The sequence below is a fragment of the Lygodium microphyllum genome, chromosome 8 (genome assembly GCF_053477565.2).
Source record: "Lygodium microphyllum isolate KBCC chromosome 8, Lygodium_microphyllum_v1.1.10, whole genome shotgun sequence".
NCBI classification, from domain to species: Eukaryota; Viridiplantae; Streptophyta; class Polypodiopsida; order Schizaeales; family Lygodiaceae; genus Lygodium; species Lygodium microphyllum.
The window spans coordinates 43,896,656-43,921,521 of record NC_141142.1 but is presented as its reverse complement, the minus strand read 5'-3'; the positions used below and the strand labels follow the sequence as shown (position 1 = coordinate 43,921,521).

The window sequence follows — 24,866 nt, the reverse complement described above, 5'->3', positions numbered from 1 at the left end:
GCCCTAGTCCTCTATGACACACGCATTCCTCATCCAAGGTCGGTCTAATAGTATGTCATAATCCACTCCCTTCATGACAATGAAGTTTACTGAAAATTGCACACCAGCAATCTTTACTGGCCAATTCTTTAAGACCCCGAATGGTCTTACCTTCATTCCATTTGATAACGTGACATTAAACCTGGCAGTCTCTACAGGAGGGTTTCCCCATGCCTTTAAGACTGCATGGTTTAGTATGCTAACACCTGCGCCTGTGTCTACAATTCCTTTTCACGTCATATCTCCTAAGGCTAGGACAGGCAAAACTGCGTGCATTTCAGTGCCTTCCCAAAAAGCATTGATGTGCAAAGACTTAGGATTTGATTGTAGAGTTAGAGTTGGGATCTGTGTAACTGCATCATGATCTTGCAGATCAGCACCCGCAAGTCCTGTGTGTCCCTCGATTGTCTTTTAACTCCTCCCACAAGGAATGGTTTTGCCTAAGCAGATCTTCCAAGCTCAGAGTTATTGGAGTAGACAACAAGGTTGTGAGGAGGTTACTGGGCTCTTGTCTTCCCCTGAGGCTAGCATTTCTAGGCCATGCGTTCTGTCTGCCCTGGCAATCCTCCCCCTGGCCTTGCTGCTGCATTGCTCCCAGTGGTGCAGGTATGCTTGCAACTTGTGGTTTTGAAGGTGAGACTGGTGTGCTCATGCTGGAGAAGTCATCAATAGGATATTCTAATATGGGTTCAGCATCCTCGAGGTGCTTTTGGGCATCCTTGACCCACTCCTTAACCTTGGCTATAGCCTCAAGCTGCCGTTTGGGGTGAGGATATTCCCCTACCTTGGCACTCCCTAGCTCGGCTGTCTTAGGAGTTGAGGTCTCCGCCTCTGCGTCTGTGACCTTCTTTCCCATTACCAACGTAGTCTCTTCCTCAGTTTTAAGAGTTATCTTTTCCTCAGTTCTCTTTTTACGTCTCCTCCGGCTTTTCTTTCCTATTGAGGTTGCGTCAAGGTTATTTGGCCCTGGCAAGGAGATGCCTGCCTGCTTTGTTTGAGCTCGCGTCATGGCATGTAGTGGGATGGGCGTATCCTCACTACCAAAGGTTTCCACTCCAAAGATCCCTAGAGGCACCGATGGCATGTTGGCAGAGTTGGTTGATGGCTTCCACCTAGGACAGTCAGGAAATAGATGTGTGATTCCGCACTCTGTGCATCGGAGATCCGCTTTGTCCTTGTTAGCTTGTTCTCGTTCTAGGTAGCGTGATGAAATGTGGCCTAGGTGGCTGCAAGTCGAGCATGTGACTGGGCCCTCCAAAGCCTCTACCTCTTCCTCTTCCTAAAGCCATCATTGGCACTGGCCGATAGTCTATTAGGACTGGGTTGCCCTCCTCGTCATAGGATATGTATGGGTTGACATATGTTTCTTCCTCATTAGGCTCCTCCACAAAGTGAACAGGAGCATCGCTAGATGGGTGGGTTACAAAAGGCCTGGTGGCCTAGGTATACCAGTTAGGTTTATCTCCAGCCTAGGCATGGCAGGTCTTGAGTCAGTCTCGGTGCTGGAAGAGGTAACTGGGCTCCCCTCCCAAAGAAATTGGGTGGCCTATTACCCAAGTATGGAGGGTTGTACTGCTGTGCATATGGGAATCTCCTCGGAATTCTGCAATGCACTGCATCATGCCCGAATCTACCGCAATTTGAGCACGGCCGAGATCTAGGATCTTGGCACTCAACTGGGAGGTGATTGCCGCCGCAGTATACACATTGTACATGCGATCTCACAGGATTCCTCACGAGCTCTTGCAACCGTGCAATCTTCCGTGCAATCTTCATTCTCATCTCTGCCATCCCTTGGTCATGGTCTACACTCTTTCCCTTATCCTGCACACTAGTAGTTGCTTTTTCCCCCGAAGTGGTTGATCTCTCAGGGTCCCTCTAGCTTGCACTTTCTCGGTTGATAGTGCTCATGCTCCGTTCCCTAAGTTGGTCATCTACGCGTATTGCCTCCTCAAAAACTCTAGCTAGCACATCTCGTTGCAAGGTGGAGTTACTGGCCAAAGCCTTGTAGAGCTCCTTGCTCCGAATCCCGTTAATGAACACTATAGACACTGCCCTCTCGGTAGGTCGCTCATTGGTAGGGATTCTCTTGTAGAGGCTACGCACCTAAGTGACGTAATCCCTAACGTCCTCCTTCTCCCTTTGACTGATATTCATCAACCTAACTATGAGGTTATCCGAATACCCAGCCTTCGAAAACCTCTTGATGAATAGGCCCTTAAGGCGAGCAAAGTTCGTATGTTCTGCGTCATCCAGACTAGAATACCAGGTCCTCCCCTTATCGCATAAGCACAGACCGAAAGCTTGAGCTCGCTCTGTAGGGTCAGTAAGACCATTTGCCTCACACACTTGCTCGAACTACTCCATGAAGCTGTATGGGTCACTGCTAGGTTCGTATCTAGCTAGTTGTTTTGCTACTATGGGGATTCTAGCCTGCCCCTTAGCCCCTTGCGTGACTCCCAATCCTGATAGTAGTGCGGTGGCTAGGGCAGTAGCGCTCTGTTCAACGGATATGTTGTCCAAGAGTCGCTTTGCTACTAGCTCGCTCAATGTCATGTCAGCCTCTGCTGCCCGTTCCTTAAACGATTTATCTAAGTGAGTTCCTTTGATTATTAAATACAAGCCTCAATTTATGGTCACTCGATGAGTGTGTTGTTTCTCGTGCACTTGTGCCCAATCAGGCTTTCAGCTTTCTTAAGTGTAGTGCGGAAATTCAATGTGAGTGCCGCAAGCAATTCCCCAGTGTCTTACTCACTCTCGCTCCTTTTGGGCCTGATAGGCTTGTAGGTCCATTTTCTAGCCATTTAGTCAGGATTTAGGGTTTCCTTGTACGTTGCCTCATTCACTCTCGGTCGATCAGGTTTCACGGTTCAGCGGCTTGCGTCCGAGTCCTTGGGTCCCTCAACTATCTACTGCTAACCGCTAAGCGGCTGTGTACTACAATTTCTCTTATCACGTATTCCAGAATCAAGTTCTGAGCGCCCGAAGGGTTTCGACAAGTTACGCAAATGCGTATTTGCTGGGTCGGGTCAAATTTCTGACAGATTTGACAAAAAGTTGCACTCGGACCAACTGGTCCGAATTGTAGGGTTCGAGTGGGTCACTCGGATGGGCCGAATGGCACTGGGTCAAGGGCCGAATCTCCAGATTTGACTCGGACGATTTTAATTCGGACGGGCCGAACGGCAGGTTCGGACAGGATAATTCGGATGGGCCGAACGGAGCTTAGCCGAGGTCGAACACTGGGTGTGGCCGAGTTCCAAATTTGGGACTCGGACAGGTCGCTCGGGCGGGCTGAATGGCGGACGTGCCACGTGGCAAGAGCTTTGACTCAGACGGTCGAGTGGGTTGACTCGTACCGTTACCTCGGACAGTCGCGGTCCGAGGGCCAACTAGGGTTTCGGGCCGAGTGACCAAATAGTAAGGGACCGAGGGCGGATTCTGGGACTCGGCCCAGAAACGACCACTCGGACGGGCCGAATGCGGCGCGACGGAAACAGTGCGATATTGATTTCGATTGATTCTTGGGATTTACACAATCATACCAAGCACAACCCTCCACATCCTATCTAGGGGGATTGAGGAAGGGATTCATATGCCTGAACGGGTCGGTGAGTGTGTCGGTGATGCGATCGAATCACACGGGTTGAGGCTCTCTAGCTCTTTCTCTCTCTCTCTCTCTCTCTCTCACTGAAATGGGACAAATGAGCTCTCTTTTGGCCTCCTGGCTCTTATATGCCTTCCCAAATGTGGCGTTGACGTCCCCAATCACTCTCTTGTCGATCTTAGGCCTCATTAGCGAGCATTTTGCACATTTTGCACGATTTTTTCCATGTTTTGCCCTATTTTGAAACAGTAAACCCTACCCTTTTCCGGTTCGATTTCCTAACTCTAACCTATGCTAAATGCAACATAAATCGAAGGCAAAAAACTGAAATAGATCCTCCATGCTTTCCAATCATCAAACAACCAAAATATCCCAAAATACTTACTTGTTTTGAAGATTAAGAGCACCTAACTTCCTACCTATCTCAAGCTCCGTTTCGGGGATGAATACCCTACTTCGATGCTCGATGTGAGGCACGCAAGTGCTCAAGCTTGAATCCGTTGGTCCCAGCAAAATGGAACCAAAATGTGGGAGCTTTCGCTCAACCGCCAAGACCAGCGGACCGCTTATTGTTTCAAGCGTTCGAAGCGAGCTCTAATGGCTATCTCTCACCTAGCCGACGCGCCGTCGATCCTACAAGTGTAGTGAGCTTACCTTGATGCTCGATCGTGTACCCTCCGCTCTCTTGCACTCCGGTAGCTCCATGATTCTTGATGCTAGCTCAAGCATCCTTAAGCCTCCTCCATCTCCAAGCTCTATCCTCCATAGCCGCGTGCGCAAGAGAAGAGAAGAGAAGAGAAGAGAAGAAGAGAAGAGGAGATGGTAAAGAGCTTCACCCTCTTGATCCCTCACTCTCACACACACTCACTCCCTCACACTCTCACACTCCCTCTCTCAAGAGCACACACAAGCAAGAAGGAGAGAAGAAGAGAGGAAGAAGAAGACTCTTTTTGCCACACACCAAAGAATGAGCTTCTCATTCACTTTTCAACTTTATATACAAAACCCTAAATCCTTTTTGGGCGGTCATCCCCTTTTTCCTCTTTTACATGGTCGACCGTAGCCTAGGCCCTTTTTCCCATTTCCCACCATGCTAATTTATCCTATTCCCGGCTAATGCATACACTTTGCACAGGAGCGAGCCTGGCACTCTTTTACAAAGATTCGGGGGCGCTTCCGCATTTTAATTCTTTTGTTGCCTCAGGCCGACACCGAAGCTCTCTAAGGGTCATGCCCGAACATTTGAATTTTTCAGGGACTCGCTACCGGTCAAGGCGCCTTTTTCTGCTTTTATCCTGCGCCTTTTTTGCTATTTCCCTTTTTTCCATTTTCCGCTCCTTTGTGCTGCAGAAACACGGTAACAGTGATTTATGTTTAGGATATGATCAATTCCAGCTTGCATTGGAAAGCCAAGATATCACAACCATGAAGACACTACTTGGATTAGTTAGGATGTGTATGCTTCCCATAGGGAGCAACCAATTTAATGGCACATATGATGAATGCTATGCATAAATTTTTGAGGGAGTATATTCCTCAGTTGACCTTACCCTTTCTTAATGATGTGCCAATCAAAGGATGTGATATCTATGAGGAAGAATGAAGAGTTGAATGAGCATGGATGTAGAAGATTTGTGGCTGATCATATTGTTGATTGTGACAAGATTTTGAGCAGTCTTGAAGAAGTGCATTTGACTCTGTCAAGAGAAAAGTCGGTTTTTGGAGTGGAGGAAGTATTGGTTGTTGGGCACATGTGTGGACCATATGGGAGAAATCCCTTACTAGTAAAGATTGATGCCATAAGCAAGATGTGGGAGACATGTTTGAATGTATTCGAGGTGAGAAGATTTTTGGGTGCATATGTCTTTTACTTGATATGGATTCTATATTTTGCTCATGTGGCTGAAAGTTTATATCAACTCTTGAGAAAAAAACAGAGGTTTTGGTGGACTAAACAACATACAAAGGTAGTTCAAAAGTTAAAGAGCTTATTGATTTCAGCCCCAAAAATAAAGAGAGCAAATTATGAGAATGGTCACCCTATTATTATCATTGTGGATACAAGTCCCATTGGCATTGGTTGGGTAGTCGGTCAAGATGATGCTGATGGGAATAGGTATGCCATTCGGTTTGGAGCAAGGGTCTTCAATGAACGGCAACCACAATATTCTATGGTTGTGTTGGTAAAGTGGTTGCAGATAGAGGAGAATTGGATGTGGATGAGGCTCGTGACTTCTTTTCACAATTGGGTATCAAATTGGATTTATCTTCAACCTACAATCCTGAAGCAAATTGCAAAAGTGAAAGAGATCATTAGCCTATCATTAAGACATCAACAAAGTCATGCAAGGGTAGGATGAAAGAGTGGCCAAGAATGTTACCCTTTGCTTTATGGACTGATAGAACCACTCATTGTGCAGTTACATGGTATATGCCTATTGAATTAATGTATGGACAACAGCCAATCATGCCTATTGAGGAGATTATTGCTACTTGGAGTGTTCTACCATGGAAAGAGGGTTTGAATAGAGAAGAGTTGTTGGTCCTACACATTAGACAGTTAGAAAGAAGGCCTAAAGTCACTGAGACAACCATGAAAAAGTTGAAGACTGCAAGGATCAAGAACAAGAAGAGGTTTTACAAGCGACACAAACTTCAACCATGAGCTATACAGGAAGGGGATTGGGTGCTGGTTTATGATGGCAAATTGGAAAATCAGCATAGTGCCATTCGGAAGATGGCAAAGCAGTGGTTCGGTACATATGTGGTAAGGTTTCTTTTTCACAATGCTACATATGCATTAAATGAGATAGCTGGAAAACTTATCAAGCTCTTTAAATGTAAGGAGTCTTCAACATATGAGTTGAAAGAGTTGGATATTGAGCATGAACATGAGAATATGGAAGAAGAAGAGGTAGAAGATAAAGACATTGACATGGTCGAGGATACTTCTTCTGACACTACAAATCCATAAGAGTTTGGCACATGCCGAAGGATGTGTAGGTTAAGAAGGGGGTGGATGTCATGCCGCTACGTAGAAACAATGTGAAAAACTCTAGAGTGCATCATCATTCATCTTTCTTATTGATCCAGAGAATCAATGCCATATTAGTCATTAGTGTGAGTGTCTGTAGTGTGGATGGTTCAAAAATACTAGATTTTTTGACAAGTTTAGCCTATTTTAGATATTTTGGATATTATTTCTTATAAATATACAAAAGCTGTAGAAAACTTCTAGAATATGATGACATATAAAAAAAACAAGTGGATTTCAATCTTTTTTGGGGATTTAATGCAAAAAGAAGGATTGGATAAATCACGCGATGTGCGATCGCAATTTACATGGAGCAAACAACACTCCGAACTGGGAGAAGAAGAAGTAATCTGAGAGAATTTTGATAAGGTGTCCCTCTATTTTACCCCCCTTTCGGAGTCAATGGAAGTATCAGATTGGCAGTCTGAGCAGCAGAGAGGAAGCTATTGTTTTATGCACGTTTTTCTAGTCTACAAGAGATTTATCTTCTCAAGAGGCAGAAATAAATTGACAGGCTTCACCTCTATGAGTGTTCTTCTACCTCTTCTATTTCTTTAAAACCCTTATCTTCCGTCTACTCCTCTTCGTGAATCTCCCTTCACCCTACTCTCTCTTACCCCCATGGTAGACTTTCGATCCCAAATACTCTGATAGCAATATGTGATAAAAATGAGAGAATATGTCCCTAGCTTTATAGGGATAATATGAAATTTCAAGCATGACTTCTAGTCTCCAATATAAATATCCAAGTTTCTAATAACTCCAAAATTCTTTGCCTTTGAGCTATTAGCCATTTTGACCTCAAACATTGACTTTTGTGTCATTTAAGATACATTTACAACATTGTCTCTTGAGTGCTTACACAAACTTATGCACCACCATCTACAAGAACTTGATCAACTTTCCTTTCATTATGCATCCATAATAGATATAATGTCTTTCACATTTGACAAGTATAAAATTCCCACATGCTTATCTCTAGTCTTTCTCTTATACGATATACTAACTAGCCCATACCATTGTTTCCTCAAGGATGAACTCATTTGTAGTAATTGTCTATATGTAACATCAATTTTTTTATTTTTAAGATATTCAAGTAGGGTGTAAGGAATCTAATTGACTCCCAAGGAAAAATCTCCTATTTGAAATTTTCTTCTTTACCTAGCCTTCTTGCTAGTCTCTTGCTCATCTGCAACCTTATATAGTACATTAGAATTACAATCAATTATATTCAATAGACCTATCTTGGTTGTGTATACCCTTCCCAAGAGGTACGTCTAATATGAAGAGTTACCAAAGCCAATATAGTGTTCTTTCATAGCTCAACAGTGTCACTATCACTTCAGTCTTTATTTGAGTTTTCAGAAGCTACTTTTTCCACTTCTTTGAGATATTTTGAACTTGTATTCATCTCTCCCCAAGAATAGAAAACTTTTCCAAGCTACATATTCATCCCACAAAGCACTTACAGAGGTATACAAAGGATCTATAGAAGTTCAATATAATATCTACAATACCATACAAAAGGTCATCAGAAAGCATTCAGCTCAATTAAAACCATTCAAAACCATCAAGAATCATTCAATAAAATTTCAAACACTCTTAGAATCCATTAATAATTCAATAAGCTTTCAGACACTCTTAAAATCCATTAATCATCAATCCAACCTCTCATACACAAAAAGAAATTAGAATAAAACAAACGCTAAACAGAACCAATCAGAACCTATTAGGCACATAATAGAACCTTTCAACACATCATATCTCCACTGAATGACATTATGAGCTTCTTAAACTTATTCAAACTTATAAAAAATCTCTCAAAAATTTCCAAACCAATCAATCATTATTCAAATCATACAAAAATCATCCAAAAGTCCAACAAAATATAACTAAAAATACAATCACATCAACCCTTAATATATCCATATACTTAATCAAGGAGCATTCCATGACCTCAAAAAAAGAGAATAAAGGTTTAAAATACTAGCTCATTACTTTATCTTCAAATATTCCATTGACAAACCAAGAAGGGATCTAGCTTCATCGTTAAAAAAGAAAACCGATATCTAATCCATTATTCAAGGAAAAATCTCAAAACAAGAGATCATGAACAATACTTAATCAAACCAACCAAATTTAAACAAACTCTTCAAGGATATGAGAGTTTCTTCATCTATATCCATCCATCTATCATCACCATGAATTTCCAAAAAGATGTATTCTCAAACAATTTGAATATCCAATCACGACTCCATCATACAAATAATACACACAATACAGACAATAAACACAAAACAACTATCTAAAGGGCACCTTGTTATGAAGCGGAACACGTGGCAAATCTAGCAAATCAAATCTCAATCATAAACAAAGAACTTAGTGAAAAAAATCTAACAAATAAAATATCTCAATTATTAAATACAAACAATATTATAATACATAAGAGGATTTGAATAACTCAATAGATTGAGAAAGACAAGAGAAAAATGTATGATTGGGCCCAACCTTCCCCATGGCAAAAGCCATGGTTTGCCATCCTTAATTATATATTAAGTTTTATATGGATATTTGTATTTATATCTTACATATAATTACAAAGAAAGTACAAATATCAATTGAAAAATAGAGTTTTAAGAGTCAAGAGATATCTTGTAACATGCTGCAATTGCTGGAGAAAATTTTGTGCTTTAAATCTTAATGTATTAACATCACCATCGTGTCCGAAGCATGCCGAAACCCCCAAAACAACTCTTGAAGCTCTAAATTCCGACTTCGGATGAGGGAGCAACGAAAAAACTCAATTTTCACCATCTTCTCCTATTTTGTGTACGATCATGTTGCTTTTGTAAAGAAAGTTAGAAAAGCCTTCTAAACTTAACCACATTAAGAAAATAGCAAGGTATTCCATAAATAAATCCTATTTCAATAAAAGTATATCCTAAATCTCATATTCTAAAATAATCTATATTTAAAAAAATAAATTAATAGTACTAAGGACAATGATCTAATTATTACTAAAGAAGTTAAAAATTATTACTTACAAATAGAGTAATAATTTTAATAATGCAATATCATATAAATACATAATATTATATATTATACTTAAGATAACTAATCATAATTATACAATTTACACTTGGACTTACACTAACACCCAGTGCTACCCAAAGCCACTGCTACCTGCTCTACACATCAACTGAAGCATTCACAATTGTTTATAAATAAAATAAACAAACAATAGTGAATACCTATCAGTCTTTAGCTACAAATCAAATTCTTGCATAAGGAATCCACCTTGTATATGAGGCCCAGCAAATACATATAGTTTTACGGAATCCACCGAAAAACCTCACGAAATCCATTGTGGAATATGCCTCCTGGCATCATACCCTCGGGGTGGGATGTCAATTGTCCTCAATTGCTATTAGCTACTCAATGTGGAGCTAGTAGTGTAGGGTAAGCACTAAGGGTGCGCACGGTCATTCGTTGCACATCTTTAACTAAATGAGGTTTTTTTTTTAATTTTACAAAGAATCTAGTATGGGACAATGAATCAATTAGAGTCTAATTATTAGCAAACAATTGATTCTAATAAGATTAAAAACAAGTGTAAATGCCATAGATATCTTTCATGGGAGTAAGAGAATCAAAAGATAAGACACAAATATTATGAATGCTAGGTCTCATACTCAAAGCATCAACAATAACAAATAAAATTGTTATTCTAATTTAGTAGTAAGTAAAAATTTAACTAAGAATTCTAGAAAAGAAAAGAAAAAAGTAAAAGACTTACCTATCTTACCTTGATTGGAGATCTCTTTTTTTACTAGAGAGCGTGAATTTGCAACAGAATTAGGAAGTTGAAGAATTTTCCAAAGTACTTTCATGAAAAATTTGTTAGTCTCAATGTTTATCAAATGAAAATATATCAACATTAAATGCATACTATAATCATCAAAAATTAGAGTGAGAATCATATTGAAGGCCTACTTTGAATAAAAACAACTTATATCTTCTTGTGAATCAAGTTAGTCTATAACTAGAGAGTTGGAGCTTATAAGGAATTTTACAAAACATTTACTTATTACTAAGAGAAAAATTTAAAAAGAAACATATTAAAGATAAGGCTGTATAAAATACTACTCTTGGTAAAAAATAGTAATATTCAAGTTCTATGGCATATTTAGATATGATTATATTTTAATATATGCATATTTAGACAAAACCATGTCTAATATAAGTTTTAGATCTTTGTACAAGCTAAAACTTTTTCTTTGGGACTATACTCAAATTCCAAATGGATTAAAAGCTATCCTACTAGGAAATTAGATGTCTGTATAGGTTTGAAATTTACACATTTCACAAAGTCTGGGTTAACTACGAGACCTACTTTCAAGATAAATAACTTTCTTTGTAGATAGAATCAAGTCATGATGATAACAAGAGAGTTGTAGAGAACAAAAAGGTCTACAATTCATGTCTCTATTATGGATTATCAAATCTAAAGGTAAGGTCATAAAAAATAGGGCTCAAAGTTGGCTACTACTAAGTTTTCTACATATTGTTGTGAAATTTGCATTGAGGGTCACTTAAGGACTCAAATATCTCGCTAAATATTCAGAATTTGTAAAATTTGTGTCTAATAGTAATTGCAGATATTTTTTAGGGCTAAATTTTTTATTTTTACACCATCCTCAAAATATGAACCGGTAAAAAGTTAGATTACCTGAAAAATAGTTGTTTGAGAGGATTTTTATGGCGAAGCATATGCAATAGCTAGACTACTTTCAAGCGCCTCTTCTATATAGCTTGTTATGTAAATAAAGACTTAATATGCTTAAAATTGAAATTTTTATAAAATAAAACAAAGTTATGATTTACTATAAAATAAACTTCAAAATCTTTTTAGCTATAACATCCTTTTTGCATAGCCAAGTCCATGCTATAATCCAAATTCAGAGAATAACAAATTGGATCAATTCGAGTCAATCAACTGTGGATCTAATGCTGTCCAAAACACAAAAAAATATTGTTGGAATATTCATCTGCAGTGATTTTTCTTGTAGATTGCAATTGTTCCATGATGTTTTCTCTATACACTAATATCATACAATTGAAAACTTGAAGCGTAGCCAAACTTTGATACCAATGTTACGAAGCGAAATCATGTGGTAAATCTAGCAAATCAAATCTCAATCATAAACAAAGAGCTTAGTGGAAAAAATCTAACAAATCAAACATCTGAACTATTAAATACAAACAACATTATAATACATAAGAGGATTTGAATAACTCAATAGATTGAGAAAGACAAGAGAAAAATGTACGATTAGGCCCAACCTCCCCCATGGCAAAAGCCATGGTTTGCCATCCTTAATTATATATTATAGTCTTACATGGATATTTGCATTCATATCTTACATATAATTACAAAGAAAATACAAATATCAATTGAAATGCAGAGTTTTAAGAGTCAAGAGGTATTTTGTAACATGTTGCAGTTACTGCAGAAAATTCTATGCTCTGAATCTTAACATTTTGACATCACCATCGTGTCCGAAGCATGTCTGTAAGAAGCCGAGAATATGGAATTAGTGTAAATAACATTGATATTATGCCATGTCACACTGACATTGGTATAAAAGGAGAGGACATGGAATTTTACACATCTTTTTGACACATTAATACAATTACAATCTTTCTCTCCCTTCTTGCTCACAACTTCTATGGCTTCCCCTTCTTTCCTGTCTTTCTCTCTCTAATCTAGTTTTTCTCTCTCATTGTCACTCTTCTTCTCTCTCTTCTTGCAGTCTTTCTCTCTCTTCTACAGTCTTTTCTCTCCTCTTTCTCTCTCCCTAGTTCTCTCTCTGACAAGTGGTATCAGAGCTTGAGTCTTTGATCCATTCTTTTCTTCTATTTTCAGTCTCATTTTCCTATTTCAAAATCAATTTCAGACAAAAATGATACAAGACAGTGACAAGTCGTACATCACTGAAGAACCACAGCAATCAAGAAGTGCTAAACATGGCAGCTTTCTTGGACTCCACACAAACTATGGCAGGAGGCTCAGTTAAATCTGGAGGCAAAGAGACCAAAAATGACAGCTCGTTTTTCAACTTTGAGGTAAAATTTTAGGGGTTTTGGGTGAAGGAGGTCACTACAGAACTTGACAGAGGTCTAAATGGGGTTACTCTCCAAAAGTGAGTCTTTTTCTTCTTCAACTTTCAAGCTTCTCTTCAAGCTTTCATGGTGCAACCAAGATCTCTACTTCATTTCTTGTCACGATCTTCATCTCTCTGCTACAATGGATAGCATGGGACATTTCTCTGCTTGCTAAGCTTCAGATCAAGCACCATATATAGCAGTATTTAGAGCTTTATCTTCCTTGCTAACTGATCTTCATCTTGTTGAAGGGAGCACAGGGCTTCTTTCCTGCGGCACGTCAGCCTTTCCTTCTCCACAGATGCTTCAAATGATGGCAGCTTTAGCTCCTCGACTGCCACGAGGAAGTTCCGAATGTTCTCAAAATATTGATATGCAGAAAGTGCCGTCCCTTCTGGAGGCGGGTTTGAGAGTATAGGATTCTCCACAATTTTCGGTACAGCACCCGGATGGATATTGTTCATGAGATTGCAAGAACCAAACCATTCCTCAAACACAACTGTAGCTCCTCCTTCGTAGGTTCCAACGCTAGGTCCAAAGGACCGACCATTGTGTGCTGCCATTCTGTGGCGTGATATTTTCTTTGAGTTGTTTCATTAGCTTTTCTAGAGGCCACTCTCAATCGTACTGAATGTGAAGGAACTAGATTTGTACGTGCATCGTTTGCTGCGTCAATCCTGCCTGCATCTGTGGTGGATAGTCCCTTGGATGTGTAGTGGTACTGAGGCGATCCATCTACACCGAAGAAGAGGGAGCCGCCATGGAACTTCCCATTTGACATTGTAGATAGGCAGCTGCCTGCCTTGGGGGACAAAACGGCTGGCTCATATTGCTGCAGCATCGCCTTCCACGAAGCCTACCTACAGGGTAGTAGACCACGCAGGCACAAAGCATAGGGTACACACGCCTGGTGTGCGTCCTGCGAAGCAAACATCGGGGTTCTCTGCATCGGCCTCAAGGACCTAAGACATAGTGCCATCTACCAGGCAGGTAGGTAGGCGCGCAGACACTGCATTCGTGCATAGCATTGGACCACTTGCTGCGAGCACGTTGGCAGAAATGGCCTAACCAGTGCTTCGCAGCAGCAGGAAAGCCACTCGCTTAGTAATCCACATCATCCAGTTGATACTTCCAGTAAGACAAATGGGGTTTACTAATGCACGAAAATTGCAGTGAACTTCTTCCTCATACATCAAGGAGTCTGCATAGCATGTTCCATTTGGGGGCAATTCATGAATGGAGCACTCATGAACTCCACTGAAAACCCTTCCCGTCCGACAACATTGGGATTTGAAAATCTTATTTCATCTAGCTAGCGGTTTAGCTACTCCCACTGTTGCTACAACATCATCAGCATTTGCAGAAGCTTTACAGCCATCAACACCTGCATTGTCAACTTCATGTGAACCACCATTGTGAGGAGGCAACAGGATCACTCGAGGTGATGCACCATTTCCAGCTTCTGAAGGAATATCTCTTGCCTCAGATTTCTTACTGCTTGTCACAGAAAATGGTTCACTGGAGTTACTCACTTCTAGCAGATTACAAGTTCTGGTGATTCCTAGTTGAGAGCTTTGATCGAATAATGCCCTCCTAGGATCACGCAACATTCATGTTGCTTCATCCTGTTGTGAAAGATGACAGCTACAGCAAACTGATTGGTAGCAAACCAGGCATTTCGTGGAAGAGCCTCTTTGGTGTCTTCATTGTGGAAGGCCCCTGAATCCAAGGAAGACATTGCTACATGCACAAAGGAGGGGCGCATAGAGATCCATCAGGCTGAGAGCTGGCAACAAAAGCTGATGGCCCCAGAAGTGATGTCCAATCATTTGTAGCAGATTCAAGTGAAGGAAGTACAGAGGTAGTTGGCATGGCAGGCCATTGGTTGCACACCTAACCGGGTCGCCGGTAGTTGTGAGAACAAAGGGCAAAACTGGAGACCTTGCAGGCATTGCATCAGACTATCTGCCTTGAAATCTATATGTACCCTGGGGAACCACATGCTGTTGGCAAAGTGGCTGAGTGACCACACCCCTCCGTCTACTACTGTGGCAGTTGCTGTGGTGTTTGTTGGGGAGCATACAATTGGATTCTGGTCCCAACGACTGCTGTTGAGCTTAGGAGCAGGGCAATCAGAGATTTTTCCTTTGGTCTACGTACAAATGAAATCGAGTTTACTTCAAACAATGAAGACCTTAATGTGTTGAATCTCAGGGCAGGGTACAGTTGAATGTGTTTGCTGGTCCTGATTTGGGGACTATGTATTTTGGGAGTATGCACGTCAGATGAGTGAAAACCAGAATCTTAAGGCAAGGACAGGAACAACATATCTCTTCAACTTGACTACAATGGCAGCTGAGATCAATAGCTCCAGCTCTAGTGAACAAGGTTGGCTTCAAACACAGGCTAATATTGACAAACTTAGACAAGGTTGGCTTCAAACACAGGCTAATATTGACAAACTTGGACAAGGGTGGCTTCAAACACAGGCTAATATTGACAAACTTGGAGTTTTAGCTGATCAGTGTATTGCTCTTGTGAAGGCGGTTATGGAAAAAAAAAAAGCAAGACCTGAATCAAATGCTTATGCTTATGGCCAACATGTATATGCTGATGGTACACTTGAATCAAATGCTTATGCTTATGGCCAACATGCATATGCTGATGAGTATCATTCCATTGAACCTTGGCACCAGAATGGCTATTATGGACAACATGCTTATGCTTATGAGCATCCACCTCTTCAGCAACATAGTTATGATTATACTTGTGAAGCTCTCTTAGTTGAGCAGCCCAGTTCTTATGGATGTGACAATAATGGTTATGCTTATCAGTACCCTTCTAGTTTTGATCAACAGCAAGCAAGTGATTATGACCGACATCATGCCAATACCTATGCTCATGAACTTGCCAATCATCATACTTATGGATAGCCTAGGATGCAAGGACATCATTGTAATCATGTTGGACTGTCATCATGCAATCTTGGGCAGCATGTTTATGGGCAACAATATGACCAAAGTTTTGGTAGTAGGCAACAGCAAATAGATGTATTTGGACAGCAGCATGAACATTTTTGTGACATGCATTCTCATAGAGATTATGGACAGTATGACCAATGCTATGGGATCAATGATCAAAGGCAGCATGCTTATGTACGTGAGCAGCAAACATCAATGGAAGCAAATGCATATGCTCAACCAAATTGTCCCTCTGATGCGCAACAGGGCTATTATCACCATATGCAATATGGACAGCATGAGCATTATGGTCATGAGCATGGATAGCCATCTGTTGTACATGAGCAGCAAGATGACTATGAGCAGCATGTCAGAACTATTATTGAGCTGACCAATGGTGATGAGCAGGTGTGTAAATTGCTATCTAAGGCTAAATGCATTAGATAACTTACTAGTGATATGATACGGGAACTGCATGTTGCGGGCTTATGCTATCGATGTGCTAAGCCAATATCTTGTAATCATCAAGCCACATGCAGGGCAAAGACTGCTAAAATACTCTTGGTATTTGAATATTATGATGCAAAGGATGGAGAAGATCTTGTTGAAGACCATTTTGGTATGGGTCCACAACAAGAACCTCAGTTCAAGAAAGCAGATCATGGGCAGCATGTGGATTTGGATGATCATGACCCCATGTGGGAGCCTAGACCTGCAGTTTAAATGCTTGGACATCACTAAGAATGTAGGGTCCATGAATATACAGCATTTAGGGGTTGATGCAGTCCATGCAATGGTGACTTCAGCCTCATATGCTTTAGTCATATAGAGCATGGTGATGCCTGAGAGGCTTATGGAAGAGTTAGTGAATACCACCATGATGATCATGTTTCCAATTCTACTTGACTTTGACTTTATGAAAGTTGATCCAATGCATGGCAGCGATACCACTTTCCCTTTTGATTCGGGTGGCTACAGGCTGACCTTGACCCTCTGCACAAACTAGTACTACTCTTGAATATTAGGAAATCTTTTACTGGGTCTATGCCAAGAACCCCCCCAACTACCTTTTACCACTTGTAATGCTGTACAGAGTAGTACTCTGCAGCCCACTACTTGGTTATACCAATAAGTTCGATCTTTTTTTTAAAGGACAAAAACTTCATTTTGAGTGGGGATGGATTGTAAGAAGTTGAGAATAAGGAATTAGTGTAATAAACATTGATATTATGCCATGTCACACTGACATTGGTATAAAAGGAGAGAACATGTAATTTTACACATCTTTTTGACACGTTAATATAATTACAGTCTTTCTCTCCCTTCTTGCTCAGAGATTTTATGGCTTCCCCTTCTTTCCTATCTTTCTCTCTCTAAATCTAGTATTTCTCTCTCCTCGTCACTCTTCTTCTCTCTCTTCTTGCAGTCTTTCTCTCTCTTCTGCAGTCTTCTCTCTCCTCTTTCTCTCTCCCTAGTTCTCTCTCTGACAATGTCGAAACCCCCAAAACGCCTCTTGAAGCTCTGAATTTCGATTCCGGATGAGGGAGCAATGAAAAAACTCAGTTTCCACCCTCTTCTCCTGTTTTGTGTGCGATCCTATTGCTTTTATAAAGAAAGTTAGAAAAGCCTTCTAAACTTAACCACATTAAGAAAATAGCAAGGTATTCCATAAAAAAAGCTTATTTCAATAAAAGCATATCTTAAATCTTATATTCTAAAATAATCTATATTAAAAATAAATAAATTAATATTACTAAGGATAATGATCTAATTATTACTAAAGAAGTTTAAACTTATAACTTATAAATAGAGTAATAATTTTTATAATACAATATTATATAGCTACATAATATTATATATTATACTTAAGATAACTAATCATAATTATGAAATTTACACTTGGACTTATACTAACGCTTAGTGCTACCCAAAGCCACCACTACCTGCTCTACACATCAACTGAAGCATTCACAATTGTTTATAAATAGCAAGGTATTCCATTAAAAAATCTTATTTCAATAAAAGCATATCTTAAATCTTATATTCTAAAATAATCTATATTAAAAATAAATAAATTAATAGTACTAAGGATAATGATCTAATTATTACTAAAGAAGTTTAAACTTATAACTTACAAATAGAGTAATAATTTTTATAATACAATATTATATAGCTACATAATATTATATATTATACTTAAGATAACTAATCATAATTATGAAATTTACACTTGGACTTATACTAACGCTTAGTGCTACCCAAAGCCACCACTACCTGCTCTACACATCAACTGAAGCATTCACAATTGTTTATAAATACAATAAACAAACAATAGTGAATATTTAGCAATCTTCAACTACAAATCAAATTCTCACACAAGGAATCCACCTTGTGTACGAGCCCCAACAAATACATATAGTTTTACGAAATCCATCGAAAAACCTCACGGAATCCACCGTTGAATATGCCTCCTGGCATCACACCTCCAAAAGAGAGATATAACATTATAAATCATCAAAATACATCCAAGGATATCAATGAGGGAGATCTCTATTAAAAGCTGGTGGTTTCAAAAATTATCCATGGACAAAGATTCATCTACAAAAGTCTTGGGGGATGTTGGAAAAATTGCAAGCAACACATTCTCTCTACTAATACAAGAAACTGGCTAGGCAAGAAAAGGGCATGAAAATACAAAATATCCAATTTTTGGGGATCAACATCCACATTCACATTCATATATAACTTTGGGATTTATTTTTTATCAATATGCAAATGTGAATGCTTGCATGTAGACAAGATACCAAGCAAAGTGAGCAGTTAGTTTCATTGAAGGATTTGAAGATTAAGGATACATTTGAGTAAAGTGCAAATAATTTTGAAAAGCTTAGATGGAAATTATCCATTTTCAAAAAATTACCAGCCAAATTACTGAAGGTCTTGTTAGGAAATCTGTTATTGAACTCCATCCTCGACATCTAAGGATCTTGAGATCAAAGCCTACATAGCGAATCTGAGGGATAAAAGTGAGAGGAGATGGAAGAGAAACAAGTAAGAGAGAATGAAGGGATGGATAATAAAAATCATAAAATGAGAAATGGGTTAAAGAAGGATAATATGATAATTTAGGAAAATCAGCTAAAAAGGTTGTTAACAAGTATGCTAGAAATGTGAAAAGAAAAGCTGTAGATAGGGAAGTATAAGGAGAAGGGGAAAAGACACGATCCTCAATAAAATAACAACGAGTGAAAATAGGGATCTTAGGGCCATCTTAGAGTTGAAAAAGAAGAGGTAGAATAATCTGTGGATTAGATTAATAAATAGAAAGGTAGGCTTCATATCTATGTACCATCTGATGTTAATATAATAAACAAGGCACTAATGGACCTATCACAGATATGCGATGATAGGCATCAAAGAAAGAGGAATCAAATGGAGGTTGTTTGGAAAGGTGAGCTAAGAGATCCACCGTTAGTTGCTTAGTGTTTTGCACATGAGCAGAGGTGTTGGTTTGACACTACTTTTCAAAATCACAAATCAATCATTGTATGCTAAAAAATTTCAAGGAAATCAGCCACTTTAGAAAGATATGTTTAGAACATCTTATCTATTTGTAACTCTAAATATTTGACATATAAAATAACTTGCAATACCGCATATTTGATTTACCAAGACAAATCTTTATCATTTGGGATCAACAAATCACCTCACGAGTACATGTATGACATAAGCATGGTATTTGGAGTCATGATATCTTCAAAAACCATTCTTTCACCTCAATCAATAAATAGGAAAACCAAGCTTCACTCTAGCTATCCTCTGGAGAAGATAAATCCATCCTAGAAAGCTTCATATAAAATGCTAGCTTATATTACTGATAATGTATAAAGAATGAATGATTTAGAGGAATACATTTTTGGAATTTCTCAAAACGATTCCATTCTTGATTGAAGTCTTTCCACCTTGGCTTGGAATAAAGGATATAATGTCACATTTCTTTAAAGAATAGCTAAATTTTTAGGGGATAAGGAAAGAACTGGTTGCACAGAAGGACTCCATGAAGTAGAACAAGACTAAGTGAATTGTTCCTTAAGTTTTTGAATTTGAGTATTATTCTGGTCTATGGTAGTGCTGGTTAATTTGAGCTTTTATATTTTGACAGCTATCAAAGCTTTCAGATCTTGGGCTTCCTTCAATAGCCTGTCCCTCTCCTTAGTCACAGTAATGACTTTAGATTTGGTATCTGCCAAAACTGAGCTTGCAAAGTAGACATCTCTTTTTTCTAGGCATCAATGACCTTAGTTTGTTGCTCCATCTATGTATAGAGGTCAGAAAAATTTTCTTTGGCAGAGGCTAGCTCAATATTATCATTGTTCAACTCCTCCTTAAATTGTTGTACCTTCTCATAAAAAGAAGAATAGAGTTGCTGAATACAAGCAGTAACTGAGAGTTCAATAGAGCTTTAAATGTCTTTGCACAAAAATAGAATTGCATCTCCTCTTACCAAATTTTGCATAGAAGGAATTGAAATAACTAGAGTACCATCTCTATGTGCTCCAAAAACATTGGGCATTATAACGAAACTAGGTAGCGTACTGCAAGATTGGATATGAACTAAACTAAAGGAGTGGAAATTGGTACTAATTCAACCACTTGCTTAAGACATTTCCTCTAAATGACTAAAGGAGGAGGAGATTCAGTATCCTCAATGATGACATTAGTATCTTTAGTAGGAGGAGGAAGAACCACTGGAGGATCGCTGGTAGCTAGGGAATTTCCTTTGTAGGGGAATTTTTGGTTGTTTTTGTGGACTAAATGGTTGATTTTTTAATGGATTTAATATGATGATTAGTTAATTTGGAAGTGTTTAAGAGTGTTTTGGATCATTTTGGATGGATTTAAGAATCTCATGATGTTTTTTAGTGGAGATATGATGTTTTGATATGTTCTCTTGATGTTCTACTCGTGTCTGATTGGTTCTGTTGAGCTTCTATTTTGCTCTGTTTTTCTTCATATGAGAGGATGAAATGATGATTGATGAAGTTTAAAAGTGTTTGGAAGATTATTGAATAATTTTTTATGGTTTTGAATGGATTTAGTTGAGATAAAAGGTTTCTAATGACTTTTTATTAGCCCTCTATTGACCATCTGTAGAGCATCTGTCTCTCTTCTGTTTCTATTTTGTTGTATGCATCTGTATGTGTTATGTTGGATGAATGTGTAACTTGGGAAAGTTTTCTAACCTTTGGAAGAGATGAATAAAATTTCAAAGTAGCTCAAAGAAGTGGAAAAAGTAACTACTTTGAAGACTTAAGTAAAAATTGAAGTGATAGTGATACTGTTGAGCTATAAGAAAGGATACTGTAGTGGCCCTGGTGACCTTTCATAGTAGATGTAGTTATTAGGAGGGGTATCCATGACCAAAGAGGGGTTATGGATAATTATTCCTAATTATCCCATTGTACTATTGAGAGAGATCATGTGTGTGTGTGTGTGTGAGCCAAATTTATGCAAAGCAATGTATCTATGTGTGAGAGAAAGCTATGGAACTATTGAAGAAGAATGCTATGTGATGATTTCCATTCAAAATGGTGTATTCTCTTGTGTTTTTGTGGTCTCTTGATGAATTCTATGAAGAATATAAATAGCATAATCAATTTTTTTCAAGTTAAAGCCATGGAAGAATAAGGTGCGTGAAGATTTCTTGCATGTGGTGCTCTTTTTCTTGTTGTGGTCACATAAAATATGGAAAATATGTTTGTTGATGATACAAGATAGATTTTCATGTAATAGATGACCTGTTTTCTAGGTGTTCCTCTTGGGGCTCCATGTTTTTGGTGCGCAGTTAGTGAGAGCGGAATTTAGGAGACGGAAAGTGCTTAAAAATAGCTAAAAATTATGAATATCAAGGGAAAAATATTCAATGTCAAAGGCGGCGGCTCGATCTAGGACGATTTTAAGCGCCAAAGTGCTTTAAAGGCGCCCGAGCGACACTTGTTGATTTTTCATAATTTTTCAAATAGTCGTGTGGGTTGGCAAGAGTTACTGGCCAATGCGGGATGCTAAGCCGGACGCCCAGGATTTTTCAGAGCTCGATTCCGAGTCCGGACAGGGAAATGGCCAAGAAACCGGTCAAGATGCGAAGAGGTGGACAAAATTTGGCCAAAATGGGCAAGTGACCCTTGGGAGCCCAAATTTAAATGTAACATGAAACTTTGGGGAGGCATGATGCATGAAATCGTGGGGAGAAGAACACGCCAGACTGCGCCGAAAAATGCGCTTCATGGATGGAGATGCATCATCCAGCCTGCAAACAACCCCCCCCAATCATCATTGCCCCTCATTCCCCTCTGTATCCTGACTCTATCGCCACCCTTCGCTCGCGCAATGATGCCCTCTTTGGAGAATTCTGATTTCAGTCTTTCTCTCTCCTCCCTCTCTCTCTTCTAAAGGCAAGTTCATGTGGGGAGAAGAAGGAAGAAGAAAGAATGATGGAGGCTTGTCCGGCATGGATCGGATTGCCATACGGGCTGGAAATGGTGATTTGTGATGTTGCTGGACATGAAGTGCTGCTGTTTTCCAAATCTACAGCCATGGACACAAAACCCGAAACACGCAAATAAGCGGTAATTTAAGATTTTCAAAGGAAATTTGAGTTTTTATGGCTTTTGATGGATGAAATAGTGTTCATGTGGGATAATAATTGTTCATGATACTGTTTTCTATGAGTTCTTGCTGGTCATGATCAAAAAATCAGAAAAATATGCATTTTATGGTTCAAAATAATATGCTAAAACACGTAAAACATGAAAAAACAAGGGAAAATGAGGGTTTTTGGCATAAAAATGGGGAAGTAAATAGGAACATCAACTAAACTTTCATTTTTCTACAAGAAGGAACTAAGGGCCACAGCCCATAACCTGTTTTGAATTTTTAGCAATTAAATAATGCAGGAAAATAAGGGAAAATAGGGAAAAACCATGAAAAATAGGGGAAAAATGCATTTTGGGTTCCGAAAAACAAGGATAAATAAGAGCAATGCTTGTGAATGGTTGTGGGGACTGAAGCATGAGGATTTGCCTCAGTTCAACCCCACCTTCTTGTTCTAGTGTTTTTTTTTCCGCTTTCTATACATAAAATGATGTCAAAATACCCTATAAACCTATCCAACAATGCAATACTTAAACGGGAAAGGGTAGAGAAGTTGAAATATGTCTAAATGCCGTGTGAAGTGATGGGAAAGTTGCTGATTTCTATGCATAGCATTTTAGGACGGATGATAATTAAAATTAAGAGCTTAGTAGCACGAGGATCACCTCGGTGCTAAGCCCATGCAACGAAGCACGAACGGTAGTTGGAAACCATTAAAAGAATATTTTTGCACTTGTGCACAATACTGTTTGCTAAATGTTTGAGCACTAGGCATCCACCAAATGCATGGAGCATGAAAAGAATTTAAAAGTATCAGTGATCAACTCCTGGACATGCATTGCAATTGGTTTTGGATATGACCTACGTTGAGAGGCAGTGAGATACCCATGCTGTAGGCTAGTCGTGGGATCCTATAGGGGAAGTCAAGTGAGGACAATGGTACATTCCTGGATACGCTTATTGGGTACCTTGAGTGACGTTTGTGCGAAATGTCTAAATGTTGAGCGACGCATCGAGGGGCCAATCTCCAAGGTGTAGGAGAGTCGCAGAGGGTTGATGGCATTCAGCCGTAGGAGGAACCCCATGTGTATGTGATTCGAGCCTTTTGGCTATGTGAAAGGGACTCCCTCTGAGGAGTAATATTGGGTTAGGATTAGTTGGACTACAACGTATTACAAACGCAATGTTTAGGAAGGTAGAGATTTTGATAGACGCTCCTGGCCGCGAGGCCGAGGGGGTTGTCTTGTGCATAGTGACGAGGTCCGGCTAGTGCATGAGCCAGTGCCGGCCCGTTTTTAGGTCCATCAGTTAGGAAAAGTTTCCATCAATAGGCATCTTAACAGGAAAATCTGCCATCAATAGGCATCTGAAGGGGCTGAAAATGAAGGAAATGTCATTGCTAAGAGGAGAAGAGTTCAATGGATGCTTGCAAAGTTCTTTCTACCATGGAAGAATTGAACATTTTCATTGCCAATGCCACTTTTTACAAGAATTTCCTCCCACAATGGCGAAAATATATTACCATCTTGATGCAGTCTCTATGTGGTGGACTATTTCCTCTCTCTGTTGAAGCAGCATAGACATGCATCTTGGTAGCAAATTGTTTGGGAGAAAAATGAGAGGAAAAAATAGAGAGAATGACCATCCATGGAAGATTTGGCTTTTATTGAAGAGTTTCTAGACATAATCAAGAGGGAGATCATTAAGAAGCTTTAGGAGTCGTGGTTAGTTGAAGTTCATGAGAACAAGAAGGAAAAGAGTTGGAGTCTGTTTGGTTCCTTTTTATCTGATCCAATGCAAAGGTGACGAGGATTGTTCTGATACATGGTATCCTTGCCCTTCTCCTCTTTGGAGAAAAAAACAAAACAAAAAAAGAAAAATATATATATTGGTCATGAGAGAAAATGACTTTGATCCCTATCATACTAACCTATTCTTCAAGAAAAGGTAGAACACCCTTGGGAGTAGAGACAAAAACAACAAAAGAGAAAAAAGAAAGAGAAATTCAAATCTGTTATGGGAGAAAAGGAAGAAATTCCCTCTCATAGCTAGCCTCATTCCAAGAAAACGTGGCAACCACCCTGCTAGACCTACATACCACAAAATCACTCAATGGATCCTTTACATTACTATGAGATCTTTGTACACCTGGTGTCTTGACTGAAGGAATACCAAGCTCATCATCTAAACTCTTTGAACCACTAGAGCCTCCATCAAATCCCAAATGACTAGTAGATGCATCATTACCATTCAACACTTTCTTCTTCTTTCCTTTTTCTTTTCCTGCAACACTTATAGATCCACCTGAAGATGTGGGGCTACCTCTTAGTCTCCCAGACCAAGGGCTCACTATAGGTGTAGTACCAGATGATATTTTTGGTCCAATAAGAATCCACGATTCTTGCTTTTC

At 39.2% G+C, this 24,866-nt stretch overlaps 1 pseudogene; it reads right to left on the bottom strand.

Moving 5' to 3' along the window:
* Positions 1–14,149: 14,149 nt before the first annotated feature.
* LOC148032218 (putative nucleoredoxin 1) overlaps positions 14,150–24,866 on the bottom strand; it is a 57,337-nt pseudogene continuing 46,620 nt past the window's right edge.